We start from the raw sequence: 25,923 nt of genomic DNA, 5'->3' as shown, positions 1-25,923 counted from the left end.
TTCTGTGTGGCTCTTACCGGAGTCAGATCAAGAAAGCAAGCAATTCAACTCCTGTAGAATTATTAAGCAATAGCAAGGGATGAATTAGATTTTCTTTTGTTTTGGCTTGTGATTTTCTCTGTGTTGAGAGGAAGGTGTATTCCTGGTTATGTTTTTTTTTTCTTTTTGTAACTTTAAGGTTTTGCCTAGAGGCAAATCCTCTGTGTTTTGAATCTGATTGTCCTATGAGATTATCTTCCATTCTAATTTTATGGAGGTGCTTCTTTTACCTTTTTTCTTTCTAATAAAGTTATCTGTCCTAAAAAACCCAAGGTTGTTCTGTGGTCATCTTGTTTATTCTCAAGCCTCCCCAGGAAAGGGGGTGTAGCACCTGGGGGTATATTAGGGGGAAGATGGGGCTCCAAGTGGCCCTCCCTAAATGTTTGTTGAATCACTTGGTCATGGCAGTGTTTACCTAATCCAAGGTACAAGGGAGAATTTGTGCCTTGGGGAAGTTTTAACCTAAGCTGGTAAAAATAAGCTTCGGGGGTCTTTCATGCGGGTCTCCACATCTGTACCCTAGAGTTCAGAGTGGGGAGGGAACCCTGACAGCTCCTCAAGTTCTTGAGCTCCGACACTTCCCTCAATCAATGCCTCCTCTATAACTCTGGCAGCTCCGTGGAAATCATCTCCGTCCTTGTTATCCTCATCTCCTACATTTTCATCGTCATCTCTGTCCTGAGGTTCTTGCTCAGTGAATCTCTTGATTAACATGTTTCAGAGTAACAGCCGTGTTAGTCTGTATTCGCAAAAAGAAAAGGAGGACTTGTGGCACCTTAGAGACTAACCAGTTTATTTGAGCATGAGCTTTCGTGAGCTACAGCTCACTTCATCAGATACATACCGTGGAAACTGCAGCAGACTTTATATATACACAGAGAATATGAAACAATACCTCCTCCCACCCCACTGTCCTGCTGGTAATAGCTTATCTAAAGTAATCGTCAGGTTAGGCCATTTCCAGCACAAATCCAGGTTTTCTCACCCTCCACCCCACCACACAAATTCACTCTCCTGCTGGTGATAGCCCATCCAAAGTGACAACTCTTTACACAATGTGCATGATAATCAAGTTAGGCCATTTCCTGCACAAATCCAGGTTCTCTCACTCCCTCACCCCCCTCCAAAAACCCACCCCCATACACACACAGACTCACTCTCCTGCTGGTAATAGCTCGTCCAAACTGACCACTCTCCAAGTTTAAATCCAAGTTAAACCAGAACATCTGGGGGGGGGGGAGGAAAAAACAAGAGGAAATAGGCTACCTTGCATAATGACTTAGCCACTCCCAGTCTCTATTTAAGCCTAAATTAATAGTATCCAATTTGCAAATGAGTTCCAATTCAGCAGTTTCTCGCTGGAGTCTGGATTTGAAGTTTTTTTGTTTTAAGATAGCGACCTTCATGTCTGTGATTGCGTGACCAGAGAGATTGAAGTGTTCTCCGACTGGTTTATGAATGTTATAATTCTTGACATCTGATTTGTGTCCATTTATTCTTTTACGTAGAGACTGTCCAGTTTGACCAATGTACATGGCAGAGGGGCATTGCTGGCACATGATGGCATAAATCACATTGGTGGATGTGCAGGTGAACGAGCCTCTGATAGTGTGGCTGATGTTATTAGGCCCTGTGATGGTGTCCCCTGAATAGATATGTGGGCACAATTGGCAACGGGCTTTGTTGCAAGGATAAGTTCCTGGGTTAGTGGTTCTGTTGTGTGGTATGTGGTTGTTGGTGAGTATTTGCTTCAGGTTGCGGGGCTGTCTGTAGGCAAGGACTGGCCTGTCTCCCAAGATTTGTGAGAGTGTTGGGTCATCCTTTAGGATAGGTTGTAGATCCTTAATAATGCGTTGGAGGGGTTTTAGTTGGGGGCTGAAGGTGACGGCTAGTGGCGTTCTGTTATTTTCTTTGTTAGGCCTGTCCTGTAGTAGGTAACTTCTGGGAACTCTTCTGGCTCTATCAATCTGTTTCTTTACTTCCGCAGGTGGGTATTGTAGTTGTAAGAAAGCTTGACAGAGATCTTGTAGGTGTTTGTCTCTGTCTGAGGGGTTGGAGCAAATGCGGTTGTATCGCAGAGCTTGGCTGTAGACGATGGATCGTGTGGTGTGGTCAGGGTGAAAGCTGGAGGCATGCAGGTAGGAATAGCGGTCAGTAGGTTTCCGGTATAGGGTGGTGTTTATGTGACCATTGTTTATTAGCACTGTAGTGTCCAGGAAGTGGATCTCTTGTGTGGACTGGACCAGGCTGAGGTTGATGGTGGGATGGAAATTGTTGAAATCATGGTGGAATTCCTCAAGGGCTTCTTTTCCATGGGTCCAGATGATGAAGATGTCATCAATATAGCGCAAGTAGAGTAGGGGCTTTAGGGGACGAGAGCTGAGGAAGCGTTGTTCTAAATCAGCCATAAAAATGTTGGCATACTGTGGGGCCATGCGGGTACCCATAGCAGTGCCGCTGATCTGAAGGTATACATTGTCCCCAAATGTGAAATAGTTATGGGTAAGGACAAAGTCACAAAGTTCAGCCACCAGGTTAGCCGTGACATTATTGGGGATAATGTTCCTGACGGCTTGTAGTCCATCTTTGTGTGGAATGTTGGTGTAGAGGGCTTCTACATCCATAGTGGCCAGGATGGTGTTTTCAGGAAGATCACCGATGGATTGTAGTTTCCTCAGGAAGTCAGTGGTGTCCCGAAGATAGCTGGGAGTGCTGGTAGCGTAGGGCCTGAGGAGGGAGTCTACATAGCCAGACAATCCTGCTGTCAGGGTGCCAATGCCTCAGATGATGGGGCATCCAGGATTTCCAGGTTTATGGATCTTGGGTAGCAAATAGAATATCCCAGGTCGGGGTTCCAGGGGTGTGTCTGTGCGGATTTGTTCTTGTGCTTTTTCAGGGAGTTTCTTGAGCAAATGGTGTAGTTTCTTTTGGTAACTCTCAGTGGGTAATGGCTCGTAGAATGTGGTGTTAGAGAGCTGCCGGGCAGCCTCTTGTTCATATTCTGACCTATTCATGATGACAACAGCACCTCCTTTGTCAGCCTTTTTGATTATGATGTCAGAGTTGTTTCTGAGGCTGTGGATGGCATTGTGTTCTGCACGGCTGAGGTTATGGGGCAAGTGATGCTGCTTTTCAACAATTTCAGCCCATGCACGTCAGCGGAAGCACTCTATGTAGAAGTCCAGTCTGTTGTTTCGACCTTCAGGAGGAGTCCACCTAGAATCCTTCTTTTTGTAGTGTTGGTAGGAAGGTCTCTGTGGATTAGTATGTTGTTCAGAGGTGTGTTGGAAATATTCCTTGAGTCGGAGACGTTGAAAATAGGATTCTAGGTCACCGCAGAACTGTATCATGTTCGTGGGGGTGGAGGGACAGAAGGAGAGGCCCCGAGATAGGACAGATTCTTCTGCTGGGCTAAGAGTATAATTGGTTAGATTAAGAATATTGCTGGGTGGGTTAAGGGAACCATTGCTGTGGCCCCTTGTGGCATGTAGTAGTTTAGATAGTTTAGTGTCTTTTTTCTTTTGTAGAGAAGCAAAGTGTGTGTTGTAAATGGCTTGTCTAGTTTTTGTAAAGTCCAGCCACGAGGAAGTTTGTGTGGAGGGTTGTTTTTTTATGAGAGTATCCAGTTCTGAGAGCTCATTCTTAATCTTTCCCTGTTTGCTGTAGAGGATGTTGATCAGGTGGTTCCGCAGTTTCTTTGAGAGCGTGTGGCACAAGCTGTCAGCATAGTCTGTGTGGTATGTAGATTGTAATGGATTTTTTACCTTCAGTCCTTTTGGTATGATGTCCATCTGTCTGCATTTGGAAAGGAAGATGATGTCTGTCTGTATCTGTACGAGTTTTTTCATGAATTTCCGATCGTCCAGTTTTGGACAGTTAAGATAGCGACCTTCATGTCTGTGATTGCGTGACCACAGAGATTGAAGTGTTCTCCGACTGGTTTACGAATGTTATAATTCTTGACATCTGATTTGTGTCCATTTATTCTTTTACGTAGAGATTGTCCAGTTTGACCAATGTACATGGCAGAGGGGCATTGCTGGCACATGATGGCATATATCACATTGGTGGATGTGCAGGTGAATGAGCCTCTGATAGTGTGGCTGATGTTATTAGGCCCTTTGATGGTGTTCCCTGAATAGATATGTGGTAGATTGCGTGACCAGAGATCAGATATCACCATCGGCCCTTTACATGCTCCTCCTCCCACTGTCCTCTCCCTGCTTTGCCCCTTCACCCCCACAAGTCCTGCTGCTCCTCCATATCACCCCCCCCCCCACACACACACACAGCAGGACATATCCCACTCCCAGTGCTGTGCGGAGAACCAGCTCCTGTTCGGAGCACTGCACTTATTAACAGTATGGCCGGCAGACTCCTTCCTTCCCCCACTGCCTCTGGCTGGGCCAGCACCCTGGGAAAGCCCAAGACCCTCCGGCCCGGGCCACTGGCCAGGAGGAGCCGAGCCCTGCATGTGTCAAAGCCCTGGGCAATGCATGCATGGGGAAGCCGCTAAGCTCTGGACTGGGGTGGGAAACAATTTCCAGCCTGTTCCCAACCTGACCCTGCAGGCTTCACAGCAGCCCCCGGACAGGGGTTTAGTGCCCTCTTTGCCCTGCGGTCCAGTCCCCAAGGAGCGTGGGGCTGCTCTGTCCCCTAGGCACCCTCCCCTGCTGAGCTACCTCTCTGGCCGGGTTCTCTGAAACCTCTGCAATCAGGTTACCTGGGCCCTGGTGCACAGTGCATTCTTAAGGCTTAACCCCTTCCTTCCCATGCTGTAGCCGGGGGGGACAGAAGGCATCTAGGTTATGTTGGTGGCCAGCAGAAGCATGGAGGTCTTAGCTGATTTATGATACTGTGTGGGCAGGAAGGGACAAGCTGCTTCCAGCCACGGTGGGAGTGGGGGGAACAAGATGAGATGAGCTCTGCAAAGACAAGGGCCAGGTCATCACTTCCCCTCTACTCCTCCTCTGTGGCTGGAAGCAGCTCCTATCCCTTCCCTCCTGCACAGTGCCAAAGGGCTGCTGGTGGCCACATGCCACATTTTGGTATAAGCCCTTGCAGAAATGGGGGGAGGCATGTGAGCCTGCGTGCCCCCATCCATGTGTTGCCTTGGTAAGATGTGGCACCAGGTACCAGGAGAGTCAGGTCTGACCCAGGGGCCCAGTTAGACGTGGAGGGCAAAGAGCACCAGGCAGGGAAAGGGTCGAGTCCGTCAGTCACACACACATACACCCGTGTGAGAGAGGTGTATGGGCGTGTGTGTGTGTCACCTCACCCTGCAGGAGTGGGAGGGTGTCACACACCCCTAAATGTGAACCCTAAAGCCTTAAAGATAAGAAGGTAAATAAAAAGAATCCAACTAGGCAGTATTTCTTTTTAATGGAGGCTCAGTCAACTTGATGTTAATTTGAATGTTTGTACTGCATAGTTCTGATTGATTGCCAGTGAACTCACGAGTAATTTTACGAGGTGTTCATATCCAGCATAGGGAAATATGGTCACCCTAATTATAAAACACACCACCATGTTGGGCTCTCTGCCCTATTTTCTGACAGTCTTCCCTGAGATTGGCACTCACAGTTGTGAGCCACTCCAGACAGCATGAAATTAGGAGAACCTGGTATAGGGGGAAGGGGGCACATAGCACCCCTAGCATGGAGGGAAGTTGGGAATGGGGGGCAGACAGAGCTGGCCTGAGAGTGAAGGGGGGCCCTGGTTTAGAGGGAGGGAGTAATGGGGGGCACACAGAGCTCCTGGTGGGGGGAAGATTAGGGAACTCTGGTATGGAGGGAGTGAAGGAAAATGCGGGGGGGGGTAGGGGAATGGGAGCACATTCAGAACCCCTGCTATTGGGGGAGGAATGGGGGGAATGAGGAATGGGGTAAACAAAGCCCCTGGTATGGGGGGAATGGGAGTCACACAGAGCTGCTGTCATTGGAGGGGAAAACGGGGGGGGGGTGTAGTATGGGAGGAGGAGGGACTTTGGGGGGCACACAGAGCCCCTGAAATAGAGGGGCATGGGAGCATGGCATGCAGGAAGCTTGTGGGTGGGAATGGAGGGATGTGAGGATCCTCCGGGGTGTGAAATAAGTTCACCCGACAGTAGCAACCTAGTGTGTGACCCCCTTCGACACATACACTAAACCCAGAACATAAAGTTTGCAAAATCAGCCTTATCCACAGGCCTGTGTCGGGGTACTGATATGGCGGGATGTACGAGGCAGCACAGGGTGACTGTTGAAAAAAAAATGAGAAAACTGAATGAGGTGATGGGGCTGGCTGCCTAGATAGGGAAAGGTACTTGGACAGAGCAGTGCTGGGGAAGGTCAGGGGGAGCTAGGGTAGCTCTGGCCTGACCTACTGCCAGGCTGAGGGCCTGATACAGGGCCTTGAGGAGGTATTAGAGCTGCGGAGGGGCAGCCGGGGAGGAAGAGGCAGCAGGTCCACCCCCCTTGCTGATGATGAGTGACCAGTTCAGACTGCAGTTTGCCCCTGAGGGAAGGGGCTAGGTGAAGAACGGCAGTGGGTCACTGTGGGATTAGGGGTAGCCAGTTCCCTGGAGGGGCAGCACCCAGGGTGTGGGGCACCGCCAGAGGGCAGTACCCCAGGAAAGTGCACCATGGTCTGGGAGGGATGCAGGGCCTAATGTGGTGGAGCTTGGAAAAGGGCAAGTAATTATGGGCAAGACACCACCTGCAGAGGGTGCTCCTGAGTGGCGAGAGCTAATTCCCTAGCCTGGCCAGCCTAGTATCTACCTCACAGTCTGTGTGAGAATCTAAAGAGATCCCATCCCCCAACGAAGTGTCTGTGTTATGCAGTGGACGCTTATAGTAAGTCAGACATTTCAGTAAGTATTTTGGGGAGAGCCGCTGGCCGGTGTCCCTCTGGGTTTACAGGAAATTGGCAGAAGAGAAGAAGTCACATCCCTAAAGAGCGCACATCATCCCCCTCTCCTGTGACCCTTGGCACCATCACAGGCTCTATTTGTATCCAGTCGTGAACCAAGATGAAACTGAAAGGGTTTGAGCTCAGGTTCAGACTGTCCTTCATCAGAGAGTGTGACTGGCAGGGCAAGAGCAGCTGTTTCGGGACACTGATATCTTTCTGCTCTCCCCCTGCTCCCATGGACGTGCTCCCAGCCAGGATGCTGGTATGGCAGGGCCAGGTCACTACTGAGCTGGGACTAAGTCTACAGAATTAACAGTGATGATCAGACTGTGTCTGGCAAAACTGAACTGAGTTGATCAGAGTGGGTTCAGTCCAGACCTAGGCCAATCACATCACTCCCTTTCCCCTCAGGCACAGCCCTGGATCAGTTATGAGCAATCAGGTTAGAGTTCCACTCTTGGGGAGGTGACTCATTTATTAGCCTAGTCAGTCACTAGGGTTGCCAATTTTAGTTAGATGTATTCCTGGAGGTAAACTCCTCATGTTACATAATCTTTAATTCAAGGTTAATCTTTAATTCCTGGAGACTCCAGGGCAACCCCAGAGGGTTGGCAACCCTACAGTCAATCTGTAATTATATGCTACTGACACACCTAAGAGATGTGGGGAGTGTTTGTTCCCCACATTTCTAGTCACATGCCATCATGCCATGCAGTAGAGAGTCCTCCTTAACTTGGGGTCTTGAAACAAATGACCTGTTCTTTTATCACTGAGATTAATAACAAAGGGGAAGAAGTTTCAGTCATGTGTGTTGCAGTCGTACCTAGTGACCAACCGAGACCGGGGCCCCATTGTACTGGAAACGATACAAATAGAGGGTGGCAGACAGTGCTGGTCTGAGGAGCAATTCTAAATAGACCAGACAAAGACAGGGTAGGGGGAAGCGATATAACTCACAGACAGAACCATCAATGGGATGGCAGCAGACCCCATGTTAGTGCCAGTGGGATGTGTGTTTTTTGGCAGTGGTGGTGCTGGGTTTAATTAGGAAGGGAGAAACTAAACAGAAAGACAAGAGAAGGGAGGATGCAGTGAGGAGGAAGGGAGGAAGGTCTGAGGGGCAGCAATTTTGTGATATTACAGTCATTTTCTTTTTATCTCCATTATTATTTGAATCAGGTTCCGCACAGCCCGAGTGCCTCCCTCCCACATTCCCGGCTGCAGTGTACAGCCCAGTGAGCCTTCGCCCTGCTCTGGGGAGTGGGGTACACGAGTAGGACTTAGATTTGCTCTCTAGCTAACACCTATGCTATATATTTTTATTGGAGGTCGTTGGGCTTCTTCACAAGCAATATTATCACAAGCAGTAAGGTATAAACCCTTATAACTGTTACAAAATCTTCCTCTCCAGTCACCCACAAGGGAGAAAGCTTGGAAGCAAGTGCTGTGTTGGAGTTAAAATTTTGATCCCACCAGATCTTTTATGCAAATATCCATCGTCAGAGAGTTACATATTAAATATAGACACTGCAGCTGTCACTTCTCTCTCTGCTGGGCTATGGGAGCCAAGAAACCCTTGGCAAACTTCCAGCCATGTTAGACAGAAGAGGGCAGGACCAGCCGGTCAGATATAATCATTTATAAACAGCCTCAGAGTAACTGAGAATTAAGGTTCGTGTTGATGTGATTAGATCAGCCACTGACCTCGCTACTGTTGATCATGACATGCTGTGAACTCACCTGTGTATGTTATGAGTAGGTGTTCACACACTGTGGACCAAAGCGGGGGTGCTCAGGGCTGCTCTTGGGTGGCTCCATCCCTACCTTTGCTGAGAGAAAAGGAGTACTTGTGGCACCTTAGAGACTAACCAATTTATTTGAGCATAAGCTTTTGTGAGCTACAGCTCACTTCATCGGATGCGTACAGTGGAAAATACAGTGAGGATGTTTTTATACACACAGACCATGAGAAAATGGGTGTTTATCACTTCAAAAGGTTTTCTCTCCCCACACCCCACTCTCCTGCTGCTAACAGCTTATCTAAAGCGATCACTCTCCTTACAATGTGTATGATAATCAAGGTGGGGCATTTCCAGCACAAATCCAGGGGTTAACAAGAACGTCTGAGGAACTGGGGAGGGGAGGGGGGGGGAAGAAGGAATAAACAAGGGGAAATAGGTTACTTTTTATGATGACTCAACCACTCCCAGTCTCTATTCAAGCCTCAGTTAATTGTATCCAATTTGCAAATTAATTCCAAATTCAGCAGTCTCTCGTTGGAGTCTGTTTCTGAAGTTTTTCTGTTGTAATATCGCAACTTTCATGTCTGTAATCGCGTGACCAGAGAGATTGAAGTGTTCTCCGACTGGTTTATGAATGTTATAATTCTTGACATCTGATTTGTGTCCATTTATTCTTTTACGTAGAGACTGTCCAGTTTGCCCAATGTACAGGGCAAAGGGCCATTGCTGGCACATGATGGCACATATCACATTGGTAGATGTGCAGGTGAACGAGCCTCTGATAGTGTGGCTGATGTTATTAGGCCCTGTGATGGTGTCCCCTGAATAGATATGTGGACACAGTTGGCAATGGGCTTTGTTGCAAGGATAGGTTCCTGGGTTAGTGGTTCTGTTGTGTGGTATGTGGTTGCTGGTGAGTATTCACTTCAGGTTGGGGGGCTGTCTGTAGGCAAGGACTGGCCTGTCTCCCAAGATTTGTGAGAGTGATGGGTCGTCCCTCAGGATAGGTTGTAGATCCTTGATAATGCGTTGGAGGGGTTTTAGTTGGGGGCTGAAGGTGACGGCTAGTTCAGGAGGTGGGTATTGTAGTTGTAAGAATGCTTGATAGTGAAGAAACAGATTGACAGAGCCAGAAGAGTACCCAGAAGTCACCTACTACAGGACAGGCCTAACAAAGAAAATAACAGAATGCCACTAGCCGTCACCTTCAGCCCCCAACTAAAACCTCTCCAACGCATTATCAAGGATCTACAGCCTATCCTGAAGGAGCTCACGAAAGCTTATGCTCAAATAAATTGGTTAGTCTCTAAGGTGCCACAAGTACTCCTTTTCTTTTTGCAAATATAGAGTAACACGGCTGCTACTCTGAAACATGCTTTAGAGTGATTTAGCTTAACAAAGAGAAGGTGAAGGGGTGACTTGATTACAGTCTATAAGTATCTAAATGGGGAACAAATATTTTCTCTAGCAGAGATGGTATAACTCGCTCCAATGGATGGAAGTTGAAGCTACACAAATTCAGACTGGGAATAAGTTGTACATTTTTGACAGTGAGGGGGGTAATTAGCCATTGGAAAAAATTACCAAGGGTCATGGTGGATTCTCTATCACTGATCATTTTTAATTCAAGTTTGGCCATTTAAAAAAAAAAATCTGCTCTATGAATTATGGGGCAGTTCTCTGGCCTGTGTTATACAGGAGGTCAGACTAGACTAGACAATCACCATTGTCCCTTCTGGCCTTGGAATCAATGAATAAGCGTATCAGGAACTGACCAAATACTTAGGTTCCTGGGCAGGGTGAAGGGATGTGCAGTAGGGAGAGGGCTGATGGGAGTTGTTGTGCCCTCATTAGCAAACCCATCGTACTTGTAAAGTATCCTTTTCCCATGTCTATCTTTCACAGTTCTGTTAAAGTTCTCCTCATCTCCTTGCTGATGAAGAATGTAAGCCATACTTACAGGATGGGGGACTCTATCCTGGGAAGGGTACCAATATCCCACCTTCATTAAATCAGTCATGATTGACTAGAGCCTAAGCTACTTACACAGTTTTACTTAGGGTACGTCTACACTTCAAGCTGGGGGGCTGATTCCCAGCTCAGGTAGAGATACACACACTAGCTCTGATCCAGGTTGGGCACGAAAAACAATGTTGCTGCAGCAGTGTGAGTGGCAGGAGGGACTAGCTGCCAGAGGATGTGGCTAGCATCGTGGATGGGTGTTTACACCTAGCCACTTGTGCCCCTACGACTACACTCTGTTTTTCGTGCACTAGAATGGGTTAGTGTCCTCGAGCTTGGAATCCTGAAAATGTAGCCAAGCCCCCACTAAAACTTACTGAGGCAACTGCCATTTGAAATCCTGAGTAAGGAGTTCAGGGTTTGGGCCACGTGTCTTTATTCTGTGCTCTGTCAGCATCTAGAGATCCCAACAAAGAGCCTGCTCTGCTTGATACACAGCAAGATCTCAGGCTGTCGGAAATGTAAATCAATGTAAATTTAGTAAATGAGTCAGGAACAGGATATGGAGAGGAAGGTATTTTGGGCAGAGTGGACAAACAGCTTTTCCCAGGGTTTATGGGAAATCACTGCAAGAGAATCATAGAATCATAGAATATCAGAGTTGAAAGGGACCTCGGGAGGTCATCTAGTCCAACCCCCTGCCCAGAGCAGGACCAATCCCCAATTAAATCATCCCAGCCAGGGCTTTGTCAAGCCTGACCTTAAAAACTTCTAAGGAAGGAGATTCCACCACCTCCAAAGGGAACGCATTCCAGTGTTTCACCACCCTCCGAGTGAAAACGTTTTTCCCAATATCCAACCTAAACCTCCCCCACTGCAACTTGAGACCATTACTGCTTGTCCTGTCCTCTTCCACCACTGAGAATAGTCTCGAACCATCCTCTCTGGAACTACCTCTCAGGTAGTTGAAAGCAGCTATCAAATCCCCCCTCATTCTTCCCTTCTGTAGACTAAACAATCCCAGATCCCTCAGCCTCTCCTCATAAGTCCTGTGTTCCAGACCCCTCATCATTTCTGTTGCCCTTCGCTGGACTCTCCAATTTTTCCACATCCTTCTTGTAGTGTGGGGCCCAAAACTGGACACAGTACTCCCGATGAGGCCTCACCAATGTTGAATAGAGGGGAACGATCACGTCCCTCGATCTGCTCACTATGCCCCTACTTTTACATCCCAAAATGCCATTGGCCTTCTTGGCAACAAGGGCACACTGTTGACTCATATCCAGCTTCTCGTACACTGTAACCCCTTGGCCCTTTTCCGCAGAACTGCTGCCTAGCCATTTGGTCCCTAGTCTGTAGTGCTGCATTGGATTCTTCCATCCTAAGTGCAGGACTCTGCACTTGTCCTTGTTGAACCTCATCAGATTTCTTTTGGCCCAATCCTCCAATTTGTCTAGGTCCCTCTGTATCCTATCCCTACCCTCCAGCATATCTACCACTCCTCCCAGTTTAATGTCATCTGCAAACTTGCTGAGGGTGCAATCCACACCATCCTCCAGATCATTAATGAAGAAATTGAACAAAACCGGCCCCAGGACCGACCCTTGGGGCACTCCGCTAGATACCGGCTTCCAACTAGACTTGGAGCCATTGATCACTACCCGTTGAGCCAGACAATCTAGCCAACTTTCTGCCCACCTTGTAGTGCATCCATCCAGCCCATACTTCCCTAACTTGCTGACAAGAATACTGTGGGAGACTGTGTCAAAACCTTTGCTAAAGTCAAGGAATAACACGTCCACTGCTTTCCCTTCATCCACAGAACCAGTTATCTTACCATAGAAGGCAATTAGATTAGTCAGGCATGACTTTCCCTTGGTGAATCCATGCTGACTGTTACTGATCATTTTCCTCTTGTATAAATGCTTCAGGATTGATTCCTTGAGGACCTGCTCCATGATTTTTCCGGGGACTGAGGTGAGGCTGACTGGCCTGTAGTTCCCAGAATCCTCCTTCTTCCCTTTTTAAAAGATTGGCACTACATTAGCCTTTTTCCAGTCTTCCAGGACTTCCCCTGATCGCCATGAGTTTTCAAAGGTAATGGCCAATGGCACAGCCCAAAGAAAGTTCAATATCATCCCCTCTCTAGTGAACCCCAGACCCCATGGCTGTCAACAGGACTGCTTGGCTATGCCCCATCCCTGCTATTTTCAGTGTGCTGGCTTGAGCAGAGCTAGCACAGGTATAGCTGGGAATCACACCCCTCAGCTCTAATGTAGATGCAGCCTTAGGCACTTTTGAAAATTTTACCCTTTCTCTTCTAAATTTTAGTAGCTCTGTGTTGTTTATTGCCCAGTGCTTGGAGGTGTCCTTGTGAGTCTCAGACTGACACCTCCCCTAGGACCGATTGCCCTGTGTAAGGCGTGGTGAGGCATCGAGGACAGAATTGCCTCTACGAGGAAGATTTTAGAAGGAATAAATTCCCCTGTTTCCCACCTGAGAATAAGGTAAATAGCCAGGAGGACCTTCGGGATCAATACAAAGGTTGGGATGGTTCTGTGTATTAATTATCACCTGGAATAATGGAATGGCCAGTGAGATGGGGAAATTTGCTGATACCACAGAATTCTTCTGCTTGGGAGGATTGTGAGGGACACTAGTGACTGCAGTCTGTAATGGCTACTCATCATTGGCAAGGGGGTAGGACCTGCTGCCTCTGCCTATCCCCAGGCTGGCCCTCTGCCTCCCCAGTACCTTTCTTAGGCCTTCAACAAGGCCTCAGCCTGGGGATTTACCAGGCTGCTGCTCCCCAGCTCCCTTTGCCCTTCCCCAGCACTGCTCCACTTCAGCTACATTGCTCCCAGGCAGCTAGCCCTTCTCCCTCCAGGGCTAGAGTGAGACTCCTCTCACTTCTGGCCCCAAGCCCTCTTATAAGGGCCAGCTGGACCCTGATTGAGCTGGCCACAGCTGTGGCTGCTTCCCGAATCAGCCTAGCCCAGCCACAGCCCTCTCCAGGGATGCTTTTAACCCCTGTTTTACTGGAGTGGGGCAGTTGCCCCACTACAAGGCCTAAAAGAAAACTAGTCCACTGCATAGGAAAGATAGGAAGTATAGCCAGAGACCATGCTGGCTTAACCAGGAGATCCTCAATGATCTAAAAATCAAAAAATTGTTGTACGTAAAGTGGAAACTAGGTCAAATTACGACAAAGGATGAACATAAATAACACAAGTATGTAGGGACAAAACGAGAAAGGCCAAGGAACAAAACAGATCATAGCTAGAGACATAAAGGGAGACAAGAAAACATTCTACAAATACGTTAGAAGCAAGAGGAAGATCAAGGACAGGGTAGGCCCATTACTCAATGAAGAGGGAAAAAACAATAACAGAAAATGTGGAAATGGCAGAGGTGCTTAATGACTTCTTTGTTTCAGTGTTCAAGAAGAGGGTTAGTGGTAATTGGACATCTAGCATACTGAATGCCAGTGAAAATGAGGTGGGATCTGAGGATAAAATAGGAAAAGAACAAGTAAAAAAATATTTAGACCAATTAGATGTCTTCAGGTCATCAGGGCCTGATGAAATGCATCCTAGAATACTCAAGAAGCTGACTGAGGAGATATCTGAGCCATTAGTGATTATCTTTGAAAAGTCATGGAAAACGGGAGAGATTCCAGAAGACTGGAAATGGGCATCTATAAAAAGGGAAATAAGGACAACCTGTGGAAATACAGACCAGTCAGCTTAACTTCTGTACCTGGAAAGATAATGGAGCAAATAATTAAGCTCTAAATTTGCAAACATCTGGAAGATAATCAGGTGATAAGTAATAGTCAGCATGGATTTGTCAAGAACGAATCGTGTCAAACCAACCTGATAGCTTTCTTTGACAGGGTAACAAGCCTTGTGGATGGGGAGAAGCAGTAGATGTGGTATATGTTGACGGTAGTAAGGCTTTTGATGCAGTCTCACGTGACCTTCTCATAAACAAACTAGGGAAAGACAACTTAGATGGAGCTACTATAAGATGTGTGCAAAACTGGTGGAAAACCATTCCCAGAGAGTAGCTATCAATGGCTAACTTCCTGTCAGGGTGGTTAAGCACTGAAATAAATTGCCTGAGGGGTTCTGGAATCTCCATCAGTGGAGATTTTTAAGAGTAGGTTAGACAAACACCTGTCCGGGATGATCTAGATGATGCTTAGTCATGCCATGAGTGCAGGGGACTGGATTAGATCAGTGGTTCTCAGCTGGGGGTCAGTGAGCCCTTTCAGGGAGGCCGCGGAGCCCCACGGCTGAAACCTGGAGCCCCAGTGCTGAAGCCTTCCCCCCCCTTCCCCCTAAGCCAGGAGCGGTGCGGGTCTGAAGCCAGTGGGCCCCCTGCCCTAGTTAGGAGCAGCGCGGTGCTGAAGCCCGCGGTGCCCTCCCCATCCCCCCCAAGCCGGGAGTGGCGCAGCCAGAAGCTAGGTGGGGCTGAAGCCGGCAGGGTCCCCACATCCCCTCCAAGCCAGGAGCAACGTGGTGCTCGAGCCGGCATACCTCCCCTCCCCCACAAGCCAGGAGCAGCAGGGAGGCTGAAGCCGGGAGTCCCAGTGCCTTGCCCCTGAAGCTGGGCATTGCACTGGAAGCCCCCCTGCCTGCATACAGCCCATAACTACCCCCTGCCTGCACCCTGAGCTACCCCCTGCCCATACACAACCCTTAGCTATCCCCTCCCTGCACCCTGAGCTACTCCCCTCATTTCACACAGCCCCTAACTAACCCCCTGCCCGCACCCTGAGCGGTTTTCAAACTTTTTGAACTGAGTCCCCCCTTTGAGTTATATTTTTGGTTGCATCGCCCCAGAGCCCAGACAAGCTGGGTGCCCTCCTGAGTGAGTCAGGGGATGGAGATGGCACATCCTCCCTGGACCCTGCTCTGTGGAGATGGGATGAACCATGCCAGGCATTCCTCCCCCCAAACCCCCCAAAAAAATAGAAGTAAAACTATGCCTATGCCCAAGTGTGTCCCCCTGGCCTGGAGCCCACGCTTCCCCCCTGCCGGGCCCTATTGTTTTTATAGGATGTTGAACAGGGCCTCAGCAGGGAAAAGGTTGAGACCCCCTGGATTTGATGATCTCTCAAGGTCCCTTCCAGTCCTATGATTCTATGTGGAAAGGAGCAATTGAAACCGGGTGACATGGGCAAATCCACTGAGCAGCTGGGCTGACAGATAGAGTACGACAACTGCGTGGTATGTGGCAATGAAGAGAAGAGATTCCCCCGTGGGACAGTAGAGGGAGCCACTGCCCAATCCAGCTGCACTCACAGCCCCACTGTCGAGAAGGGACACAGAGAGGGAATGTGGGGAGTCACTGCAGAGAGTTTGGGCCATCAGTGTTGTTACTGGGGATTTCTAACCCTACATATTTCAGTCTGTTTGTGTGTGTGTGTGTATAGTTATCTAATTTCCCTTGTAACTGTGGAAAATCCAGTCTTTGGGTTGGGGTTTAACTGCTTCACCTGGGGGTTGCTCTGTTGACTCCAGAGCTGGCCCTGCCTATCCCACCACAGCGGTTACTAACTTGTGCCCCATTGGGTCTCCACCCCCCCCTCCAAGTGAGAGCTCAGGGCTCCGTGAAATTTTCTTACTGTTTAAGTGAGAACACAAAGCCCGTTTTTCATGAGGTCAGTCATTCTTATCAGCATCAGGCCTCTCAGAAGGGCTAATTTAAATGTTAAGGGGTCCTACATCACTTGGGATCTTGGGTTTGTACTTTGGAAGTATCACATCTCCTGAAATGTTTGCTGACCTCACCCACTATCCTTCCTCTCAGGGCTAAATAAAACAAAAAGTTCCAAGGCAACATTTCAAAAGAAATAAGCCACCACAAAAAAGTCTGTTCCCAAGTTTATTTTGTTTAACTGTAAATGGTTTTCTGTTGCTTCTTATGCGTGATTACATTAAAACAAGAATACTAATTTCTTAATGCACAATAGGGAGAGTAAATGACAGTCATGCTCTAAATATAGCAGTTTAATTGTCTTCAACGGATTCTAATTGTTTTCAACTAAGCTATTGCTGGAAATGGCCAGGTCCTGCTGCAGCTCTTTGCAAAAGCTGTCTAAAAAGGCAGAAACTGTGTTATTGTTTTTTATTTATGGAGTTTTTCAGAACTCCCTTGATTTTATTTATTATTCTGGATAGAATCCCTTTCTCCAAATCTCTCAAACTTGCCTTCCCTCCGTTGTGGTCTATCAGACATCTCTGTATCCAGGATTTGACAAACTCTTCATAGTTACTTATCTATTTCACATAGTTGTCAAAGTTCATCTCTTCCAGCAGCTTCTTTAGCAAAAAGAACTGAAAGAAGCTTTGGCTGGCGTATTCAAGGGCCTGTTCACTGCTGAGAAAATTGTCAACTATTTCTAGTCCGAGCCTTTTGTTGACATAACCCACCAGGGCAGGTTTGAGACACTGATCACAGAAATTCCTCGCCCTCGTTTGGCTTTCATTCTTTTCCAAATAGAGATCAGTAAATATGGAGAAATAATGAGGTTTCAGCTTCTCCAGACGTTGCTGAGGATCGTTTTCTTTGATAAAATCTTCATGCATCTTCTGAAATGCCCAAGCCGCTTCCCCCAAAATGTGACGCTTCAGGTCAACTTCAAACAAAGGAGAAGTGTGAAGTTTCTCAATATCCTCCTCTTTTAACCTCTCATTAACCATATGCAGCAGTTCTCCACAATAGGTTTCATCATAGTCTGTTTTGGATTTAACTTTTTCTTCAATGTATTTCTTGCATTCAGTCATTAAAGATAGAGCAAGCTCTTCAGTTTTACAGTAACATTCCTGTGAGAAGTATTCTACAACTGCTCTGGTCCATTTTAGGTTTAAGTATTCCTTCTTCATTGGGAAAGACTTCATTCTATAATCCAGCAGGCTTTTTGCATGTTGCAGTATCTGTCTGATAGCACCCCCTCTGTGCTTCAGATCCTTTCTCAGCTGGAGATCCATATCTTGAACAACTTGACATTTCTGTAAAGTACAGAGCGTTAACTCTGACAAGCTTTCTCGCCATATCGTTTCAAATTCTTTTTTCAGTTTCTCATAGTCTAATTTATCTTCTCTGTTTCGGTATTCAGCCAAGAGTCTGGCAACTTCTCCTTCAATTTTCTGCTTGTACCCAGACTGGATATTGTCTATCTTGTGCTGTCCTCTTCATATTCGAATTGCTTCCTTACAGTTACTGGTTGAATAACTTTCAAGTTCCCTTTTGAGGCTATTTGCGCTCCTTTTGAAATCTTCTCTGTACTTTTCTATCAGGTTGAAATTTGGCGCTTCACCTTTAAAATACTGCTCTAAGTTTTTCAAGAGCTTCTGTTCTCCCTGCTGTAGTTTCCCTTGTGCTTCCATTTTTAAGCTGTGAAAGAGATCACCCTCTAGTGTCTCTGGCAGCTGATTCTGGATAAAAGTTTCTTTTTCAGATATCCAGAGATACAACTCCTTGCGGAAACCCCATTCCCATTCAGAATACTTCATAGACAGCTGGTGATAGGCTTCAGCTACAAGGCTATTTCTAAAGCTAAAGATGAAGTTCTCATGTTTCACTGACTTCCACAGGCTCTTCAACCATACAATAAAATCAGGAATATCCTTTCCAGCTCTTTTCCGTGAACGGTTCTCTATGAATTCAAACAGGTATTTCTTTAGCTCACACACACTCTTACTGTATCCAGTGTTTACGGGAGCCATGGGAGGGACTCCATGCCGCAAGCCAGGCATGGACCAATTGTGTTTTTCTGGGTCATACTCCATAATATCAGAAAATGCCATTTCCCTGCTTTGCTTTTCCATCCTTGCTGCAGCTTTGGTCATTTCATTCAGCTGCTCCAGGAGGTGTTTCCTGTCCCTCATGTTTTGATCATGAGCAGACACATCACTGACATTCTGGTGCACAAACTGGCAGTTTGGCTGTTTTCCTATTTCCTCCATTCTGAGAAATGCATGGACCACAATTTGCAGAACATCCTTCATTTCTGTGGCATTCTCCATGGCCATGTTAACGATGGTGATGTCACTCAGTCCAATCACCAGTGTGGCCAGCTCATTGTCATGTTGATAACTGTCTTCCAGTGCTGTTAGTTCAGGGGCCTTCAGACCTTCAGTGTCTATCACCAGGATGAAATCACAGCCAAGCAGCTTCTGAACAGCTTCTGTAACTTGAAGGAGTGTCATGAACGCTCCTCGCATACATCGATCGCTACTCACTGCAAACTGCAGGCCGAACATGGTGTTGAGAAGGATGGATTTCCCAGTGGTCTGCACTCCCAGCACTGTTATAACCACCATTCTGGATCTACCCCCTAGTCTGATATGGAGATGAGTTAGAACCTCTACTACCCAGTTCATGGGGATGTTGGAGGCATCTCCATCGATCAGCTCCACAGGAAACCCTTCCAGCATCAGGTCAGCTGCTGTGCATGGGAGATGGGAGATTTGTCTTTGGCTTTCTTCCATTTTCCCTTCTTTAACCATTGAGCATTCAGCGTCATAGAACTGTCCCAACTCACGCATGAAATGCTCCACCCCCAAGGAACTATCAGATATCAATTTATCTAATTCCTCCAGCTGTTTTAGGTCCACTCCTGGAGTTTCACATTTCTCTTTATAGTCTGCCTGCATTTCAGAAAGATTCCTCCTAGCAATATTATCCAGGCTAAATTTCATCCATTTCAGAAAGTAATGTTTCTCCACTGGATTCAACTGTACTATTCCATTGATAAACTTAGTCAAACCATTAGTACGGTCACACTGATTCCGCTGTCTACGTATATCTAACCATTTCTGTTTCAGCGCAGATTTATAGTCTTCAATGGCCACGTCCCCTTGCCTTTTCATTTGGCACATCTCTTTTTCCAATTTAGCCAAGTTTTTCCATGGGTCTCCTTGCAGGCTCAGCATTTCCCTTTTGTATTTTGCCCCATCTCTTATTTCTGCAGTGATTTCTTCAGTATATTTCCTCGCACACTGACATGCCTGACACTCCTCATCCACCTGGATTCCTAGGTCACGTGCCGTCACAGCCATGGCTTCCAAACTCACTGTCTTCGGAGATGAATTCACTATGGTTCCTATGGTGGACTTCACCTTTTTCCACAAATCCTGCATTATTCATGGTACGATCTTTCACCAGTACTAGTGATTTGCTCAGTTTCAACACTGAGGACAGCTTATTAAGGAATCCCAGAGTTTCTTTGGGTTTCTTATTCTTGCAGTTGAGGATGAAGTAATATTTAGAGCTGGATTTTTTCAGAGATGATAACAGCTCGTATTCTCTCTCACCGATGCTCTCGGTAACTATGAACACTGTGGAGGAGACCGCTGTTAAAAAGCTAAACTGTAGCCAGTGGGACTCAATGTCTCCATGCAGATTTGTAACTGCAATGGGTTCAGGGAAAAGATCAGAATTTTCCGTCCCCCCAGGGAAATACCAGGAAATCTCAACCAGCCCATCTGCGATTTTCTGAAGGAAGTTCCCAGACTCCATGTCCCGATGGATAAAGAAATCGTGGTGCTGCTGGGAGGAGCTGAGAACCTCATTGAGGAGTTGGGACTTGGAGAAGCTGCAGCTCCCCATCCGCAGAAAAGAAATCGTTGGCATTTCTGTGAGCACCAGGCTCTCCTCTCTGAACCCTCTGCTCTCTGCCAGGGAGTGCGGCCTCCACTTCCTCACAATGTCCCTCATGGCCCACAGTAGTAGGGTGCCCTTGGGGGTGTTGAGAGCGGGTAGCAGCAGAGGGAGGGCAAACTGGCACATGGACATTTTGGACAGGATCTCCTGCTGTAGGAAACTGAGCAAAGCAGAACAGCACAAAGAACATCAAGAGATTGCAGAGAAACTTTCATCTCAGTGTCACTAAAACAGAAAGTGCCATCAGTATGCAGTTTCTCCTCATAATCATCCAATTCTTCTGCAGGAGCCTTGTGCCCAATGCTTGTATTTCTGGCCATCCCATTCAGAGCCATGACCTTCCTCAGGAAATGCCAAGGTAAATCACCTAATGCCTCTGGAATCCTGTTCTTGATGCTTTCTGGTCAGATCTCCAAAACATCCCTCAGCCTGATCTTGATGCTTCTGTGCTTCTCCAGGTTTAATCTGGACAGAACATCTTGAAATGCTTTACTTCTTTCTGCAGAAGGAAGTTAAAACAAACCAAAATTTCAGAGTAGAAAATGGTGACTTTATATACAGTTTACTTATTCCATAGACAGCCTGATGGTTGTAGTTTAAAGAAAAGCAGTACCCAGTAAGTAACAGATGACTTATACATCCTGGGTTCAATTCTTCTCTTACTTATATTGGTATAACAAAAAGGAAGCCCATAGGATTACTTCCATGCAAATAAAACATAGTTCTGGCCCACTTTGAACTCCACTAGGTTGGTTTCCATTGTTTGATCCCAATCCTTATCCTCAGCGCAGTGCAGAGTCCACTTGAAAATGGCTTAAGTGGCCAAATGAGCATTTCCTAGAAAATCTTCCAGTATAACCAGCTCTATGACATCCCAGCTCACAGCTACTGGAGGAGGGGGCATAGACTCAGGACCCTGTCTCTGTGGTGATCCCAGAAGCTGAAATGACCCCTTGGCTGCTCTAAGCTGCTGCTCAGGATCAGACTGGTGCCTGGCAGTCTGAGGATCAGGTGTCTGTGATGGTAGCCTACACCCCTCACCCTGAGCTGTGCTGGGCATCAATGGCTCATCTGGAGGATCTGACCCTTTATTTCCCTTTCAGCAGTCAGTGCAGATTACACCTTCTGGGAAGACTTATTTTTGATTTTCTTCATATCTTCCTCCATCTCTTTGCTGGGACATGTCTTTTACAGGTGTAGCTAACAGCACTGTGGCTTTGCTTACCTCCTAGCGACCAAATCAGTCCCTTCACTCACGCTACTTTCTCTGTCCTTTTGGGGAGCTGTGAGTACTGTCATTACTTACAAAGCAAATTTACCCACACTTCAACATGGGGAGCTAATGCTAAGACACCTCCAGGCAAGTCCTGGTACGGTAATGTCTCCAGTGCAGTGTTAGGGTATTTGGACCTGATAAACAATTAACCCATTTATTATGTGTTATAGAGACATTATTAAGGTCACAAGAGCAAACTATTCCACTGCACAGGAAAGATAGGAAGAGTGGCAAGAGACCACCCTGGCTTAACCAGGAGATCTTCCATGATCTAAAAATAAAAAAAAGAGTCCTACAAAAAGTAGAAACTAGGTCAAATTACAAAGGATGAATACAAACAAACAACACAAGTATGTAGGGGCAAAATTAGAAAGGCCAAGGCACAAAAGGAAATCAAACAAGCTAGAGACATAAAGGGTAACAAGAAAACATTCTACAAATACATTAGAAGCAAGAGGAAGACCAAGGACAGAGTAGGCCCATTACTCAATGAAGACAAAAAAGCAATAACAGAAAATGTGGAAATGGCAGACGTGCTTAATGACTTCTTTGTTTCGGTTTTCACCAAGAAGGTTGGTGGCAATTGGATGCCTAACATAGTGAACACCAGTGAAAATGGGGTGGGTTCAAAACAGGGAAAGAGCAAGGTGAAAATTACTTAGACAAGTGAGATGTCTTCAAGTCACTAGAACCCAATGAAGTGCATCCTAGAATACACAAGGAGCTGACTGAGGAGATATCTGAGCCATTAGCTATTATCTTTGAAAAGTCATGGAAGACGGGTGATATTCCAGAAGACTGGAAAAGGGCATATATAGTGCCTATCTATAAAAAGGAAAATAAGGATAACCCAGGGAATTACAGACCAGTCAGCTTAACTTCTGGACCCGGAAAGATAATGGAGCAAATAATGAAGGAATCAATTTGCAAACATCTGGAAGATAATAAGGTGATATGTAATAGTCAGCATGGACTTGTCAAGAACAAATCATATCAAACTGACCCGATAGTTTTCTTTGACAGGCTGACGACTGTGTGGATGGGGGGAAGCAGTAGATGTGGTATATCGAGACTTTAATAAGGCATCTGATATAGTCTCAAATGACCTTCTCATTAAAAAACTAGGGAAATACAACCAATTTGGAGCTATTATAAGGTTGGTGCATAACTGGTTGGATAACCATTCCCAGAGTAGTTATCAATGGCTCACAGTCATGCTGGAAGGGCACAACGAGTGGGCTTCTGCAAGGATCAGTTCTGGGTCTAGTTCTGTTCAATATAGTCATCAATGATTTAGATAATGGCATAGAGAGTACACTTATAAAATTTGCAGACGATACCAAGGTGGGAGGAGTTGCAAGTGTTTGGAGGATAGGATTATAATTGAAAATGAGCTGGACAAACTGGAGAAATGGTCTGAGGTAACTAGGACGAAATTCAATAAGAACAAATGCAAAATATTCCACTTAGGAAGGAACAATCAGTTGTACATGTACAAAATGGAAAATGACTGCCTGGGAAGGATTCTGCAAAAAAGGGATCAAGAGGTCAGAGTGGACCACAAGCTAAATATGAGTTAACAGTGTAAGACTGTTCCAAAAAAAAAACCAAACATCATTCTGGGATGTATTAGCAGGAGTGTTGTAAGCAAGACATGCAAAGTAATTCTTCTGCTCCAGTCCACGTTGATTATGCCTCAGCTGGAGTATTGTGTCCAGTTCTGGGTGCCACATTTCAGTAAAGATGTGGACAAACTGGAAAAAGTCCAGAGAAGAGCAACAAAAATGATTAAAGATCTAGAAAGCATGACCTATGAGGGAAGATTGAAAAAATTGGGTTTGTTTAGTCTAGAAAAGAGAAGACTGAGAAGGGACACGATAACAGTTTTCAAGTACCTAAAAGGTTGTTATAAGGAGGAGGAAAAAAATTATTTTCCTATTCTCTGGTGATTGGACAAGAAGCAATTGGCTTAAATTGCAGCAAGGGAAGTTTAGATAGGAAATTTTTCCTAATTTCCGAACTGTCAGGGTGGTTAAGCACTGGAATAAATTGCCTAGGGAGGTTGTGGAATCTCCGTCATTGGAGATTTTTAAGGGCAGGTTAGACAAACACCTGTCAGGGGTGGTCTAGATGGTGCTTGGTCATGCCATGGGGGCAGGGGACTGGACTTGATGACCTCTTGAGGTCCCTTCCAGTCCTATGCTTCTATAATGAAGCACCAGCTCTACTTTAGTTTAGATTGAGAAGCCCTTTCTACTTAAATGTTAATTCTTCTAAGTGCTGTAAGATCTGTATGCTTACTTGGACTGTCTTGAAATTTGTTGTCTCATGGGGGAACAGGATAGGGTTAGTGACCCAAATTTCGGGGTCATTTGAGCAAGGAGTTCCCTAGACACAGCTCGTCAAAAACACAGCATTTTGCAAAATCAGCAGTCTTATAATGGAGGGGATTGTGCACCAGTGAGCTCAACATCCCCTGCTTGATCTCAGTCACTCAGCATTTATTTCAGCCAGTGTGTGGCACTCACTGCCCGTTTGAGGAAGCAATACTGAAAACATCTATTAAAGGAAACCTTTGGCTTTCTAGAACACTGCATGCAAACACTCATGAGCCAAAGAGATTGAAACGTGCATGTGCTGTGAGCCTAGGCAAGAGTCTTTCCAGACAGTCCACTCTCACAGTAGCTGGATGGCTCAAGTACATTTGAGCCCTACTCTACTCTAGAGTATTAACAACCTTCCTCAGAATACCATCCTTGCCACCATTGATGTCACTTTCCTATACACCAATATCCCTCACAATGACAGGATAGCTGCCTGCCCCAAATATTTAAAAGACAGTGGACAACCATCAATTATCCATCCCAAACACATAGCCAAACTCATCCAGTTCATCCTCGCCTGTCATAGATTTACCTTCAACAATAAACATTTTGTCCAAAGCATGAGAACAGCCAGGGGTACTAGGATGGCTCCCCAATATGCTAACCTCTACATGGGTCATCCTGAAGAAGAATTTCTGGAGAAGTGCATCATGAAACCAGTGATATACCTGAGAAATTTTCATCCTATGGGAAGACAGCTTAAACTTCCTCAGACTTCCACCACAACTTCAACAACCACCACCCATCCATTAAACTCTCTCTGGAGCTTTCCCACACTAGCATCAACTTCTGGACAACACAATCAGCTTCAACAATGGAACCCTACAGACAACCATATACAAGAAACCCATGGATCACCACACCTACCTTCATAGATCTAGTAACCACCCCAACCATACCAAGAAATATGTTATTAACAGCCAGGCACTCAGATACCACAGAATGTGCTCTGAGGAGAAAGTAAGTGATATATACCTTAATGAAGGGATAGCTTATTTTTGTCAAGGTCCAAATTTCTTGGTCAAGGTATAGTCAAGGTCCAGACTTCAAGAAAAAAAAATTGAGAAACCCATAATGATAATAAACAAATAAAAACATTGTGGGGTCCATTTAAAAGCATCTCGCAGTCCGGATTTGGCCCATGGTCCGCCTATTGACTATCCCTGGCTTAACACACTTGTTGTCGATATTGTGAAGGCCAAAACTGTAACAGTGGTCAAAAAAGACCTAGATAAATTGATGGAAGACAGGTCCATCAATGGCTATTAGCCAGGATGGGCAGGGATGGTGTCCCTAGCCTCTCTTTGCCAGAAGTTGGGAATGGGTGACAGGGGATGGATCGCTTGATGATCACCTTTTTTATTCATTCCTTCTGAAGCACCTGGCATTGGCCTCTGTCAGAAGACAGAATACTGAGCTAGATGGACTTTGGTCTGACCCAGTATGGCCACCCAGTATGGTCACTTAAAACCACCTTCACCAAACAAGGACACTCCATCAGAGAAGTAGATTGCATCATGCAACAGGCCACCCAAATACCCCAGGAGAACCTGCTTCAATACAGAAATAAACCCCCTTCTGACTGCATACCCCTATTTGTCACCTACCACCCCACACTTAAGCTAGTGTAACCACCAATGGGTGTAAACAACTACAACCCATACTCGATGGGTACCCCATCATGAAAGAAATATTTCAAGAATCATCTCTTCTGGTCTTTGAACAATCTCTTCAAACTCATTGTTGCCCTGCTTTGAGGGATGTGTATACCCCATTATGTGATCAAACTAATTGCAACCATATGATGTGCATTCTGCCAATAGGAATTAATGAAATAGAACACCACATAGTTAAGGGTTAATTTGGAGACAGGCTTTTAGAAGTGAGGTCATATCTAGCTGATAGTTTTTGCTAATCAGAATGGGAGGAGGGGACAGACAAGTAAACAACTGAG

General features: G+C 46.1%; 1 pseudogene; it reads right to left on the bottom strand.

Moving 5' to 3' along the window:
• Positions 1-21,369, bottom strand: part of LOC144266026 (up-regulator of cell proliferation pseudogene) — a 131,297-nt pseudogene extending 109,928 nt beyond the window's left edge.
• Between the last annotated feature and the right edge of the window lie 4,554 nt (positions 21,370-25,923).

The sequence above is a fragment of the Eretmochelys imbricata genome, chromosome 6, assembly GCF_965152235.1.
Source record: "Eretmochelys imbricata isolate rEreImb1 chromosome 6, rEreImb1.hap1, whole genome shotgun sequence".
In the NCBI taxonomy this organism is placed as follows: domain Eukaryota; kingdom Metazoa; phylum Chordata; order Testudines; family Cheloniidae; genus Eretmochelys; species Eretmochelys imbricata.
This window is presented reverse-complemented; position numbering and strand designations above follow the sequence as displayed.